Source organism: Panulirus ornatus, chromosome 12 (genome assembly GCF_036320965.1).
Source record: "Panulirus ornatus isolate Po-2019 chromosome 12, ASM3632096v1, whole genome shotgun sequence".
NCBI lineage: Eukaryota > Metazoa > Arthropoda > Malacostraca > Decapoda > Palinuridae > Panulirus > Panulirus ornatus.
In genome coordinates, this window is record NC_092235.1 from 55,274,985 (window position 1) to 55,290,894 (window position 15,910).

The window sequence follows — 15,910 nt, forward strand, 5'->3', positions numbered from 1 at the left end:
GAGTACTCTCAGATAGTATACGTTCCCCTTCCGTGTTGTGATCATTTGTGACCAGTATTATGCAAGTCTTTCATTACCCTTCACTCCCCCAATAATGAGGAACACGAAACTGAATTAAGTTGAACAACCTCGTCATCTTCACTCGTCCCCCAAAACACCAAATGATAACATATGCACACTGGTGTCTGAGAAAACAGACTCGCGTATCTATACAAGCACACACACACACACAACACAAAAGAATAAATATGCTATGTATGTATGTATGTATGTATGTATATATATATATATATATATATATATATATATATATATATATATATATATATATATATATATATATATATATATACACACACACACACAAGGATAAAAGGTTAAAGACGGGTCAACATCACTGTAAACTCTCTCACCGTAAGATAGAAATACTAATCACTCACACTTGGGTAGGTAGTGAGTATGTGATAAGACAGAGAGCACGTGTCCCTGTATCCCCCCCCCCCCAGCGGCAGGTGAAGAAGTTGTTTCTCCAAGCAGGATTAAAGGGGAGACTCCTTCGATGGACATACAATTATCTTAGTGGAAGGGAAGCAAGGGCGCATGTCAAAGGAGCCTTCTCAAAATGAGCTTGAGTCACCAGTGGTGTGCCTCAGGGCTCGATCCTGGTATGACTGCTCCACTAGATCAATGGAAATGACTCACCAAGGGATTTGAAGCTCCTACCTGATCACAACCTTTAAGTTGCTGTACCAGCTTGAGGGTGCAGACGTGAACAGTTAGTTTTTCGAAGAATGCGAGTACTGAGCAACCAGAAGACATAACACGAAATCAAGCAAGAAGCTTGTTAGAAATAGATGAATGGAAATACATTAATAGTGCAAAAGTAGAGGATGGACAGAACAAAGTGAGTTATGAGGTTATCAATGTGAAGAGCATACATTAGTTTGACAATAATATGTCAGGAGAGAAAGCTCAAGATATCTCGGCCCCACGAGTGTATAACCCCTTCCCGTGCCGTGCAAATAAGTAATTACGAAAAAGTAAATACATAAATACGAGAGGGGACCAGACGAGTGCAGAACTCCCTACCCATACTGTATAAGTACACACACACACCCACACAAACACACACACGCACAAATAGTAATTACACGAGACAAATACCATACGTTGGTGTGTGTGTGTATATATATATATATATATATATATATATATATATATATATATATATATATATATATATATATGTGCGTATGTGTGTGTGTGTGTATGTGTGTGTGTGTGTATGTGTGTGTGTGTGTGTGTGTGTGTGTGTGTGAGAAGAGACATGGTACATAGATTCAAGATTAAGAGACTGAGCAAAACTAGTGTAAAACTCTCTTGCCACATAACACACAATCACAAGTAGTAATCACATACAGACGAGGGTTCCTGACCCCGTGAGAGCCATCAACATGAGCACGGAGGTGGCCCCGAAGGCTGACCAATCCTACGCCACAATATCCACACAATATAGATCTCACGCTTCCAGGCAACCTTGAATGACCGACCGTCCGTCCCAGCGAGTTCTCCCGGTCAACTGCCGGGTCGCCATATGGTTATGGCAACACGAGGTGAAGGCCTGCACGTCAAGGGACCTAACGTCTGGTGCTTGGAGGGAAATCGCCAGTTTCCTGGTCATCAAAGTCGCCTTTATAGGCAGCTATCTGAGAACTCAGCCTGGTAAACCTACATTATTAAATCCTCTCGTCTCTTCCTCCGTCCCTCTTGTAAGTCAGGATATTGTGGTGCTGACGTAGGAACAGGATGACTGGGAACGCAATCGGATTGGGATATAAAACCAGTCCACACCTCAAGAGCCAAATGGTTTTTAAACTTATATATTCTTCACCACCAACAGAATTCGCAGATTGTTATTTCAGCACTTGAGTTACATCGTAAAAACACTTATAAAAAGCAGCTGGCTGGCTGGGTGTCATTAATAAGCAAAAAATTATGATGCACACTTAGGAATTCTCCCTTTATATGACGCCATCTTATATAAATCTACCAGTCCCGTGACTCTGCACACCAAGTCAGGTTCATGGCCTTGCCGAATCGGTTTCACGTCCACACAAACTATTGTACACCGATACCACAGATGCGCCAACCGCATCCAGATCCTCTGTTATCATGCGTATTGCAAGTGTTCCATAGTCCGCATATATATAAGCATTCTGGTTTCAGTTCACAGGCCGTCTACCGGATGAGCAAGATAATAATAATACGCTGGGAAATACTAATCTTCCTCCCTGCAGGGTGAGGTCGGTCAATGATGACGGTAAAAATAAAGGCGTCCGAGGCAACGACAACAGCCTTGCAGTTCAATATTTACAAGTTCCTTCGGCTTTAAGGATCCAGCCGTCCGTCACTGGAAGCAGATCTCCCCCACCTGGTACTTTTAGCCAAAGAGACTTTAAGCTATCATTACTCAACGTCCTTACGCTAATCTGATCACACAAAGCCAGCCTAAATATACCACACCCATGTCCCTCTGTGATGCAAACTGCACCTGCCCAGAGAAGACAACTAAACACTACCTTAGCCACTATGGGAGGGGAAAAAAAAGAAGGGAAGACAGTTTTATATTTCAAGACCAAAAGGTTTCATCTCCATAATTTTCGTCTTAGAAGAAATATGACCCGTAATTCGTACGGCAGCTGCGAGAACCGAGGGAACATGAAAGTCATTCTACGGTATATCTAATTCCATTAAAACAAACAACAAAAATTGATATAGCTGTGCTTAAGGTTTGCTGTTTATCCATCTACAACAGACAACTAAATGTTGCATACCATTAACTATCAGAGAAAGTTAACTCTTACAAACATTTAAAATCAACTGTTACAATTAACGGATACAAACATTTAACCATTACAAACAATTAACTGTTACCAAAAAAAATTTACAATCAATCAGCATAAAATCAAATATAACACATAATCGCGTTACAAATAACTATTATTACAGGTAATCTTCACAAAACAATTTGTTTTATTGGCATTTAAAATAAACTCAAACGACTTAAAAGGGCAAACCAATTGGTAAAAAAAAATTACACAAAATTTAAACCTGAACTACTGCTTTTTCATACAACGGAGCAAAGAAAAAAAAACCGCTACTAGCCTTGCAACGTAATCAAAAGTAATAAATGCATTTCTAGAATGCAAATTCCCTGGACTTGCAAATCATTATTTTGAGAAAACCGTTGCTACATTTCACATTCTAGTTAAACTGCGTTGTTATCATACAATGTTTCTGTGCAATGCAAAGACAAGTCTTCTAGGCTTAACAACAGTGGTTAGCCGCCGTGGCCTGAAGCCAGTCATACATCACGTTACACTAGATAAGGCACGAGTTCCAAAGGCAGAGGAGACAACACACCGGAGCACCACGGATACGTCCTGCACCCTCCAGGATCGGAGACGTAGAGGAAAACTGCAGAGTGGAAGTATCCGCTGTGTCCACTTCCCCCCACACACCACCTTGCTTCTACTGACTCCCATCCACCCACCTGCCCACCCCTGGTGAGGAAATGAAGCCCCAGTTCTGGGCTTGGTTACCGTAATGCTTTGTGGTGAGGGATCCCTCAAAATGGGAAGATTAGGGGGGGCCTGCCATACTGCTGTGTGGTGATGGATCAGAATAAATAAGCGAGGCTGGGCTGCCATTATGCTATACAGCCAGGGATTCCCTTACAATGACAAGGTTAGGGTTGGCTGCGATACTGGTGAAGGTTAGGATACGCTGCCATATGTGGCGTGATGAGTGGGGGGGGGGGGCGGCTCCCTCAGAATGAAAAACTACGGCCAGGTTTACAAAATGATGTGATACAGGATCTCTTAGAATGAAAAATGTTTGAGCCCGGGTTGCTATTACGATAATATTGGACTCCACAAGCTAGGAATAGCCTGACGTGTAGCCACTGGAAAAAGGAAGGTGTCTTGGGTAAAGAGCCAGCCAGTACTAGGGGAGGTGGCGGGTGGCGGGCGGGTAAGGCAAAGCTTCCAGGAGCACGTTGCAAAAGTTTGGGTCGGTGACACGCGACCCACAACTCAATGTGGCGGGCGGACTCTCGGCTAGACAACAACTACTCACCCTGAAACAACCCCGTCTCAGCAAAAACTCAAGTTCTCCTGCAACAAACTCTGGTCTTCGCCAAGAGCCATTCGCCTCCCTGTTCAATAAATCGGTTTTTTTTCTGCCGCGAGTCAAGGCTTCCGGGGAAAATTTCAAAGTTGCATGATGCAAAGACCTGTCTGTTCATGTGGCAAATCAACTCTCCTGACGACTCGAGTCCTCGCATAACAGCTTTGTTTTTTTTTTTGTCCAAATGGTCTGTCTATTTTCATCAGTACCAAAGTACGTGGACACCATTACATCAACCTAAGTTTTAGCCAATGAAATGGGGTACACAGGCAACAAAATGTCAGTATGCCTCGGCAATAACTGAAAACTAATCAAACATTTCAGGACTCATCACACAATACACCCCCAACTCCCCCACCTAAAAGAAAAAAAATAAAGAGCAATTCAGTAATTCCACCATAAAATCTTATTCGTCTTCATTCAACAACTAAATGTCCATCCAAATAAGCTTCAATATCCTCACTCAAGAATTCAGTCATAACTCAATTACTTATCTTCTCCAAACAGCTTACTACCTCATTCAGCAACTCGCCAAAACAATTCCGGGTTTCACGTGTCAACTTAGTCTTTACCCCACAAAGCAGTCTTCACCTATTTCGGATATGTACACAACATTTGCAAAAACACATATAATGACAACCTTTACATAATCCAACATTTATATTTTCATTTCCATAAATAGCGTGACGATATGCATCGAGTACACAAGCTAGTGATTAAGAGGAGTGGCTACTAGGAGTTGGGTGTCCAGCATATTATCGGTAATATTAACTGTTCCAAACTGAACGCAGTACGAAACTATGAGTATCATTTTAGCGTCTTTTTTCCGCTAAAGTATGTATATATATATATATATATATATATATATATATATATATATATATGGAGAAACCATGATCGATCTTATCGAAGTGCCTACGACTGAATTATATAGGCTTTTTGGACTGCTATATATTTCAAATACATTACACCTTCCTTGCATCATTTTCCTCTTGTTGATTTAGATTTCCTTTTCTACTAAATTCAGTCTTCCTTCAGGTCTACCTTCTCTGTGTATACTCCTTCCAATAGACTCTGATGCCTGGAAAACCAGAGGGGCTATTCATCCACCCCTCCATATAAATACTTGATGAGGAGTTTGCGAGAAGTCCTTACGGACCAACCACCCTTGAAATGATTAATCTCAACGAACAATCCACAAAACGTACAAGATTAGCCAGACTGCAGAGATCAAACAAGCATGACCGCCACAGCTCCAAACAGTATAATCCGTGCAGCAGGAAGCAGCTTAGTAAAACATCGAGCTACGAAGGTAGAGAAGAGCCTTAAAAATCGAAGACAGGATACTATACGTAAGGAACGGTATAGCTTATTCAGTGTCCACGACACACACATAAATTTACGAAGCTGTACTGATAGTAGTAAATGTTGGAGATGGAGCCCCACGAGTCTATAACTCCCTCCCACATACAGTATAAAGAGGTAATATCAAATAAATGATAATCATACACACACGCGAGTTACAAATATATTCTACATACGAAGTGAGCAGCAGAAAACGAACAGTAAAATGAACACACCTCAAGGCCAAGTCTTCCCTGCTTCTGAGGTCTGGAGGGATAGAACTCCCAGGGGATAATCTAAAAATAAAACTACGTGCACGCTCTTATGGACGGACGGCAGAGTACCATACGAACGCACAAGGACGACGACGAATGCAGAAGTGACTGCTCTGTCTCGCTATTTCATGAGCGAGACAAAAATTACAGCAGTAAGAGGGGAGAAATTTTCCTCGCTCAGCAGTATATCAATATTCTGAATGAGGCCAGGGTCTTATTTTCCGTGTGTGAAGACCAAGCCTTTGATTTCCTTTTTTTTTTTTTTACCCTTAGCAAGTATAAACTGACGTGCAAATTATGACAAAGTGAACTGTGCAAAATTTCATCTGCATAATCAAATGTAAAAAAAATAAAGACCCTACACAATGGGCTGCAAACGAGCAAAAAAAAAAGATATACCATTATCATTACTGAAAGGCGGGACTCGTCACGACTTCCTGTGTGCTTGAGCTTCCATCCTGTTGCAAAGGTCCATTACTAATGGCCATCTACCCACTGCTTGACAAAACACTCCAATCATCACTCAATGATACGTAGCATACCATCTGTTCCTCATGCTTAACACTTATCATGAAATATCTAAGAATATGGGAACGCAAGATCATGGTGAGACAAACGCAGGTATCAAAGAAAAAAAATCTTGTCAAGCTTTCGAGATTTAATCACAATATCAGGACTGATGAAGAAACAAATATGAGCACTACCGAAAAAAAAAAGTCGAAAATATATACAAAAACCATCTGGCGTGGTATGCCATCGAGTTAGGCGAAACTTGTCTGTCCTACTATATAACAACTCAAAAGTTTCATTAACCTCAACAAAATATTATTTACGTCCGGGTAGAAGACTCCCTAGATTTATCAAGAACAGACTTTCATGCCAAGCCAGGTTTTCTCGGCAAATTCGTACCAATGCTGCAGTGTAGAGATTCTCTAGTATACGCATCTCTTGTATCGTATCAGTGGGTGAAAGAAATGCTTATAATTTTCGTTATTGTACTTAAATTCATCATACACCAACTGCGACAACGCCAGGGAGACTTTTTACGCACCTCCTGAGCGCAATCCTTGCGAATTGCGCATCACACACACACACACACACACTGGACGTTTCTGGTGTGTTTGTTTTCTAATACATCCGACTGAACACGAGGAACAGACTACCTCCCTAATTATAAAGTATATATCCGCATAGATCAGCATTTTCCATCTACTCCCTCATCATTGTGATACCTCTCAGCCAAAATTACTAGTTGGAACGTGTGTTGGTCATGTTATATCAACATATCAACCCAAGAAAACCAACAGTATTAGTTAGCTTATACATTTCCACTAAACAGAAATGACTCATGACTGCGAAACTAGAAAGTATTCTTCGGCAAACGTCCCGGAAGTCCTTTTCGTGTGTTGGTGTGTACTAAGCGTAGCAGTGTTCAGAGTAAAGTCTACATAGAAAACCTTAGAAAAAGGGAAGTATTTACAAGATAAAGATAAATACACAAGGATATACACATGTGAGTTCTGCACATTGCCGACAAATGTACCTCACCTCCATTATACTAGCTGTTACATTAAAGTCTGATAATGATACCAATATCTGTATGTCTGAACACCGCAACGGATGTGTGGTAATGAAATCAACTAGAGTGCAAGAACACAATATCCACAGTGGCACATCGTGAGGTCAATCTAAATCAACGAGAACTGGAAGCGTATTTCACTATTATCAGTAAGGTTTATGCTGCATATGCAAGATTACCAGATATAGCAATCAGTTAATGAAATAAAAAAAACATCAAGGCTATTCTTTACAGTGCAAACTTTTACATCGAGGTTCAGACCAAACACAACAAATAAATATCTATATCGTTATTACATTGCATTCCCTTTCCTGGCCCACTGCCTTCTTCAAAATGCTATCTTTTTTTTTTCTTTTCAAATTCAGCACGTATTATTTCTTGAACTGATTCTCTACTTTAGTATTTACAGATACCGTCTCGGTGTCGTAACGACCGAATGCCGTGCAGGGCCAAGGAGGCGTACATGCATGTTAGGACGTGTAGTGTTCTGTATCCGTTCTTGTTTGATGGTCAAAATTATGATTCAAGAGAATGGTGTTTGAATGGTCAGCGTATGATGAAATTACAAGATCGCAATCATCTGGCTCTCGCACGTATTTAAAACAAGGAGAATCATGTTTCAAGGGGCATATATATGCCACCACCTAAAATCAAGATTCACACAAATCTATCACCCTGACATCGAGGACGCTCTATCGGTTTCGTATCTACTTCCCTAAAGACTCAATTAAATCGACCTTAACATGAGCTTCGCAGAACTCTCATCTTGAGTCCAAAACTCATCTAACCTCACGAAATTCGCTTTGAGCGTCGGACGATTAACTCACGATTTTCCGGGAAGGATAATACTGGTTCCTTTTTCTGTGATGATTAGCTCTCACTGTTTACCTGTTTGAGTCTAGACATACAGAGGTAGCACGAGTGCCACTCCAACATAGGGAAGAGCTTACCTTACCTTGAATACGGAGAAAAGTCTTCATACGCGCAGCAGAACTCCACTTAGTCTCCGTTTGACCTCTAGTTTGGCAAATCCAATTAGGTCTCTGAAATCCAACTGCTGCTACCATACATTTCCTGCGGTCCTCATATTCGGACGATAAGTAAAACACACTTGCAAATTAAGCCTTGGTCAATGTTCAGCAAGGTCTGCGTGATCACACAACACTATAGTTCTATATGTAGAAACCACACAGTGTACGACACGGAGTGAGAGAGCGCACGTCCGCTCACCAACACCACCGACACAACACTAGTGATAAATCTAAAGCAAGTGGCATCACCGATAGCCACTCGCCGGATGAGTTGCCAGACCTCGCCACGCCACGCACTGTGTCGCACCAAAATGTTGCACATTATCGACGTTTTTTGCGCATTGTGTGTTCATGGATGGTATTTTTGTTCCCTTCGTTTCCCCCCCTTAGTGTTACAAGCATCATGTAAGTAGTTCTACGTCTATAAACCTGTTTTTGTGAGGTTGATGCAGAGGTGCCTAAGATTCTGTATCAATCTTTTTTCAGTATTTTTTTTGCTTTAAAGTACCTATAACAATGCATGTAATTCTCAATTTCTAGAAGTTTTGCCACTGATTATATCATAAATATTCAATGCTTGTAGGAGATGAATAGGACTCTATACACAACTTGTTTACATCACAATCTGGCAGCTTTAAAGGAAAACCAAAACTCAAACACATGTTTATATTCGCATTTTATGTACCTGCTAATTCAAAGTTCTAATTTTCGGCATTTAATTCGTGTTCCGAATTTTTTAAAAGAAGTATTGATCTCGAGTGTTGATGAAGCAAGCGTTGAGCACTGTTGCTATGTGTGCTCGAGTCATGTGAAGGTAAATGTTATATTTTTTTTTTTTTTTCTCCTCTTTTTCTAAGCAGGAAATTACACTTGAATAAAGAGAACGATGTTATGTGAAGTCTCGTCTCACACCCGGATCAAACTTCAGCCCTCGCGCATGACTTGAAACACGGTGTTACCCCATGGCTTGGCTGTCGTCACAAGAGGCATGGCTCTCCGGTCATCATTTCGACTTTATCTGATTTTAAAAGTATGGTAACCGAGTAAGAAATTAGGACAAAGTATTTCTCGCGTTGTCAGACTGATACGTTGATGTTAGAGAACTAGAGATGCCAGCATATTTTCATCGAAAGCAATCACATATGAAGCATCTAGTATCTTTTTTTTTTGTCTGCCATCTTTATTGAGTCACTTTAAGTTAACCTCATAAAGTTTTCCTCACTCTCTTGACTTAGTTTTCGAAACTTCATACTGGTATCGTGAACCGCAAACTGCCTACAAGTGAGCTTTTGATAAGCTGACATCAAAAGCTCTGAATAAGCTGATATCACTCAGGTATCATCAACATTGCAATAAATGTTTCGAGCAATCAGTCCTTGTTCTTGTCAAGTGAATGATTTGGGAATTCTACAGAACACGCAAGGATTAAAGCAGAATCAATACGCTTGCGCCGTATCTCAGCGTGCTCACCTGACGAGGAAAACATATATTTTCCTCTGAATCATATCAGCCATCTGTTCAGAAGAACAACACCAGATTACCATGATGTCATCTACAACAGATGAGCATATCAATTAGTCACCGCGTTGCCTCTCTAGGTAACTTTCTTACCTTGAATTCTCCTCCCGTGTAGCTGCAGAATTTGGAATGAGGTATTTGTACTGTACAGTGAGGGAGTTCTCTACACTGGTGCGATCCCATGTCTCGAACGTTCTCGACTTCAATGCCAACATTCGAAACTAATGTATGATCTCCACACTCAGTCTCATAGTTCAGTTTATCCCATTCGTCCACTACTCGTATACAATAAAATACTTCTTTACATCTATCTTCCTTCTACTTTGGAACAGCGCATCTGTGGGATTCCCTTCTTTCATCAGCCTCTCTTCCCATACATTTCTGAATTCAAAAGTTAGGTCTACGCGCGCGTGCGCGCGCACGCGCACACACACACACACACACACACACACACACACACACACACACACACACACACACACACACACACACACACACAACACACACACACACACACACACACACACACACACACACACACACACCTGAGGAGCCATGATTAAATTCGTTCTTTCTCTTACCTTGCCTTCTTTTCACCCGAGATGGCCATTACGGCGCCATATTTTATCAATGCCATGTAAGAGGTCAGTATAAATGAAAAAGTGAGTTTCCGTTTTATTTTCAAGTTATGGCCTCTGGTTGTTTAATCCTCTCATCTTTCAGAGAACTGTTCTCTGATAACGTCATAAAAGTGTTTGAAAACTTTTAGAAAGGCTGTGTGATCCAGTTACCCCTGACTCTTAGTCTCTCAGAGCGTACTAATTCATGGTGTCTAAACTCTCACTGGAACTCAGATCCTAAATTTTGGTACCGTCTTTGTGTCTCTTTCAGTTTGGTGACCAAACCAGAAGAGAAGCGTACGTTGTAGTTTTAGCCCAATGTGCGGTGTCAAAATATTTGCTTGAACACTTCCTTTCGTGAGTGAGGATGTCACGTTAGAGGGAAGGACACGAGCCACAGAAGATATCCTGCCGAGTAGGATATTTAACTGGTCGTTGTGACGCCTCACCACAAAACAGTAAGGTGGGCCCGCACCTCCCCTGGAAGGGTTGTGGAAGTGACTGATCTGCCTGTCATAGTAAAGCCAGGTATATATATATATATATATATATATATATATATATATATATATATATATATATATATATATATATATATATATATATATATATTCCCTGGGGATAGGGGAGAAAGAATACTTCCCACGTATTCCCTGCGTGTCGTAGAAAGCGACTAAGAGGGAAGGGAGCGGGGGGCTGGAAATCCTCCCCTCTCGTTTTTTTTTTTTTTTTCCCAAAAGAAGGAACAGAGAAGAGGTCCAGGTGAGGATATTCCCTCAAAGGCCCAGTCCTCTGTTCTTAACGCTACCTCGCTATCGCGGGAAATAGCGAATAGTATGAAAAAAAAAAAAAAAATATATATATATATATATATATATATATATATATATATATATATATATATATATATATATATATATATATATATATATATATATATATATATATATGCACTTGCCAACCCAGTATTCCTCATGAGCTCAGCACTCAGACACCTCTCTCTCTCTCTCTCTCTCTCTCTCCCTCCAATATTCTCTGCACATCTCCATTACGCATGTACCCCCCCCAACACGTTCTCCCCTCCGTACAACCTACAGTTCAAAGGAAGAGAAAAGAAAAATTGGAGAGCCAGATCTGATCATACAGAAGGCTCGGTATCAATGCAACACTGAGGGTATATCTGTTACCATTACCTGCGGAAGGAGTAACAATATCTGTTACTTGCAGGAGACATCTGCATCATGTGGGGGAGATCATGAGAGGCTTTCCCTCCCTGGAACATACTGGGAGAAAATGATGATATATGATGATCGATTTCTTTATCATCCCGAGACGAAGACGAGCTGTTTCATCGTACACAGCAATACCTTCATCATTCGCCACACTGGACTTGAGATGATTGAACGGTAACTGTTGCTGAACATCATTCTAATATCATTAATTCCACTGACATATCTAACAAAGGTAATCGTATCAGAAGCACAAAATGGCAGTTGAGGGTCTGAGTTGAGGTCAGTGACTAGAGTTCCAGGACAGAGGCTGAAAAATACAGAAATGAAATTCCCTTTTACAAGACATTATGATTGGCCAAAGGGCCTTCGAAGGTTTTGCTTGGCGTGATACAATTCTGACATCTCATTCAACCCCGTAGGAGACGAAGCTTCGAGATATTTTAGAACATCTCTGTGGCGGCGTCATGAACCAGATGGACTTCGTCCTTGACCTCCCTTGAACTTTAGATTTGAAAGACATGAAAATAGAAAGAACCACCACATTGACCTCAGCCAACGCCGGCGTCATGAAGGACGGTGTATATTGCATGACCACTTGACAGATTCGTCGGGGAAGGTCAACTGCTCCACTAAATCTGGGTAATCAAACCATTTCGGTTAATAACGAAGTCAAGGATGATTGCACGTTTGTACCCGATGGTTTCAGCCAATGAGACGAAGGATTACGCTTTGTTATTAGTGCCTTCCATTGACAAAAATCCTCTTATGATCACCTCTTGAACAACATGACAAATGTACCTCTCTCTCTCTTTTTTTTTTTTTTAGCAATGGGATTGTTCAACGGGGATTATTTTTTAATGGGGTAAAGAACACTTCTGCTTTATTGGGCAGGCTTTGGAAAATCCAGCGATGAAATTGCCACAAGTCTCTGTCCCGTTCAGAGTCTGACTGAATAATTGTTGAAAGACGTAATAAACGTCTTTCGCCTCTTGTAGGGCTTTCATGGTCAGCCTGAAACACATCAATGAGACCCTAACACACAATCAGACACTAATGTCAAGAACCTGTTGCGCGAGAAAAGAATAGGAATGAGGTTATACAGAACTGTGTAAGCAAGGAAGTGTGTGAGTAAGGAGGAATACCCCTCGCTGCGCGTCATTTGTTATCTAATTTGTGGTCATGACCGACTCATGATTGATGTCAATCAAGTAACTTTATATAAGTGAAAAAAAAAAGTTGTAGATTTGTTGTTTCGAAGGAACGCAGGTTAACCTGAGTTTGTAACTTGAGAGAGGTGAGGTCGACGAGGGTGACCTGTGCCCTAAACCCTTCACCTGTTTCTTAATTCATTCACCTGCCCCGCCCAGTGGCGGCTGGTATATTATATTCTGGTTCTCTCTGTCTGTACTCAGTCCTGACGATGTAATTATACGAGAGCGCTTGACACCGTATTTTCAATATCCTTCGTGATTTCACCTCCATCTTATGTACTCTCGCTTCTTGTGTACTTTGTGTGCCTGTATATATATATATATATATATATATATATATATATATATATATATATATATATATATATATATATATATATATATATATATATATATACTGAAATATGTATTTCCATGTCCTCATTCACCTACTATTCACTTTTCCTGTTCAGTCTCTCTGCTAATCTACTGTTCCAAAAGAGTTTTCTCATATCATCCCTGATCCTTTTTTTTTCACCATGGTTTCTCGTTGTGCCGTCTGGCTGAGGGCTTCCCCCTCGCAGCTTCAAAGAATTGCTCATTACCAACCCCATCGATTCCACGGAAGAATTTAAAAGTTGTAATCATGTCTCCCCTTGACCCTCTGTCGCCTGATATGGTCAGGTCGATGGCTGGTGTCACCGCCATATGGCTAAGATGTGTTTTTGTGAGCGAGTCTCTGTGTGAGTCTGCTCCATGCCTGCACACTTGTACTTCTGTCTGTGCTTGCGATTACATTATTTCGCAGGTTCACGACTGTGTTTGTGTGCATTGTATCCCTGTATATATATGAGAACATTACTCCTCGGTATCAAGCGATACTGATGACAAAATCGTAAGAATTCTTAAAATGTTTCACTCCCCTGAGCATGATGATGTGCACCTTCGTAGAACTAATACACGGATGGCATTACAATCTTTCCCCGGAAAGTAATTCGCTGCGACTGAATTATTTTCGTTCCAGAGAAGTCGGTAATGGAAGGAAAGGCTGAGAAGCAGCCTAGACACGTTAGGACATTAATTTGTTTCGGACTTCATCATACACTACTGACTCACGGCTCCACAGGGTCCGACAGGGTGTGGTGTTCGGTCCCATTCTTTCTTTTTTTTACATTTTCTAAACTTCAGAGGTAATATAGATCCTCCTTATTTTTCTGTATGTATTGTGCCCGTCTTTCCTCCACTCATACGATACCCCTGATGCTGCCTCGGCAGCCTCAGAGGATAAGAGTCATCTGTGAAGGAGGTGGGCTGCTGCCTCTCTGGTCTGCCGGGGGGAAGAGGAAAGACGCAAGCACGGCTTACATGGCACACGTCTCATGTCAGAGACACGGGTGCGCAAGCATAAAACCATAAGTGCTTTGGGGGGCGGGGGAGAAAATGGAGAGAGAATTCGAACACGTTTGCACTCCAGCTTTAGACTGATAACAAGGCAAGCTATCAATCTTCTCCACTCAATTACCAGCATAACATGAACTACCCTCAAATCAAACAAAAATGCCAGCTACGTAGTGCTGTACCAAGTTTAAAGAATCTTTTCATTCCGCTTGATTTTATAGTATCTAACTGTTTTACAGTTTAAGCTTAGAAAAAGAATGGGTCATTAAAACTTTAATTCTTACGTACACGAGAACAGCTGCCCCCCAGCTCGTGCTTGCAAAGTTTTCTTCTCTCCCCAATAAAACTTCATCACATTGTTTGCAATGAATCATGTACACTTAGATTACAAGGAGTCATTTCATTGATTAATTTCTGAGCAGTACTGAATTCAAAGCCTTTTCTCAACAACGTCTTACAATATTCATGTAATTCTTTACCTGCAAGTCATTCTAAATGAATGTGTGGATAAATGATGGATTTCTATGTCTCCCCTGCATTTTAAGAATATGGTTCACGAACCTTGTCGAACATGTGAAGCAAAATCGTCGAAGCAGACGCTCTCTTGTGGTCAACGGAACACGAGTCATACTCACGAGATCTGTAAGTGCTAAAGGTTAATATCAGAGGAATGATACGAAATGACGGCGGCTTTCGATCGCGATTCTCTTGAATAAACCAGTTTACCATGAACATAGCTCGAACGTTCTCAAATGAACAGCGACACGTCGATCATGAACCACTCCACCACTCCTGATAGCGTTGACTTCATTTTGTTGTTTTATGTCCTCTCAGGGACAGCATGGATTATGCTACCAAGAGCGGCGGTGTTTATATAGGCTGTTGGTTGTGTTGTTGGTGTGAAAATGTTACGCTGCAATTGTGTTGTTGTTGTTGTTGTGGTGGTGGTGGTGGTGGTGGTATTTTGCATAGGTGGTGTGTTGCGTTGGCAGTGTTGTACTAGTTGTGTGTTGTGATGGCGTTCTGTTGGCTGTGGTACTACGTTGGTGGTGTATTGTGTTGGTGTTGGTGGTGTGTTGCAACGGCATTGTGTTGGTGGTGTGTTGTGTCTGCGGTTTGCTGTTCTGGTGGTGACAGGTTTGGTTGATGGGGTGTTGTATTGGTGGTGTGCTCTGCTCATAATTTTGTGTCTGTGGTGTGTCATACTGGTACTGTGTTATGTTGGGGGTGTGTCGTATTTGTGGTGTGTTGTACTGGCTGGGGGTGAACAAGGACTGTCTTGTTGGTGTGTTAAGTGCTATGGTAGTGGTGCGCTGGAGTGTTAGTGTGTTCTACTTATGTTGAGTTGTTATGATGGTATATATATATATATATATATATATATATATATATATATATATATATATATATATATATATAAAAGGTTGAGATATGGAGCAGAATATACGTAGTCTTATCTTCGTTATACACATCTCAAAGACACACACACACACAAACACACACTCACACACAAGGCTGAATACGGAACGAATCGC

The 15,910-nt window shown here is 41.1% G+C and overlaps 1 protein-coding gene across 5 annotated transcripts in view; it reads right to left on the bottom strand.

Moving 5' to 3' along the window:
• The window catches only part of LOC139752068 (teneurin-a-like), a 1,037,677-nt gene extending 1,029,043 nt beyond the window's left edge, over window positions 1-8,634 (bottom strand). For 3 of the 5 annotated variants that reach the window (XM_071667906.1, XM_071667907.1, XM_071667905.1), the window contains exon 1: window positions 8,342-8,634. The gene's annotated coding sequence lies outside the window, so the exon portion shown is untranslated. The remainder of the gene's footprint in view (window positions 1-8,341) is intronic. The other 2 variants (XM_071667909.1, XM_071667908.1) reach the window with 1 other exon arrangement.
• Between the last annotated feature and the right edge of the window lie 7,276 nt (window positions 8,635-15,910).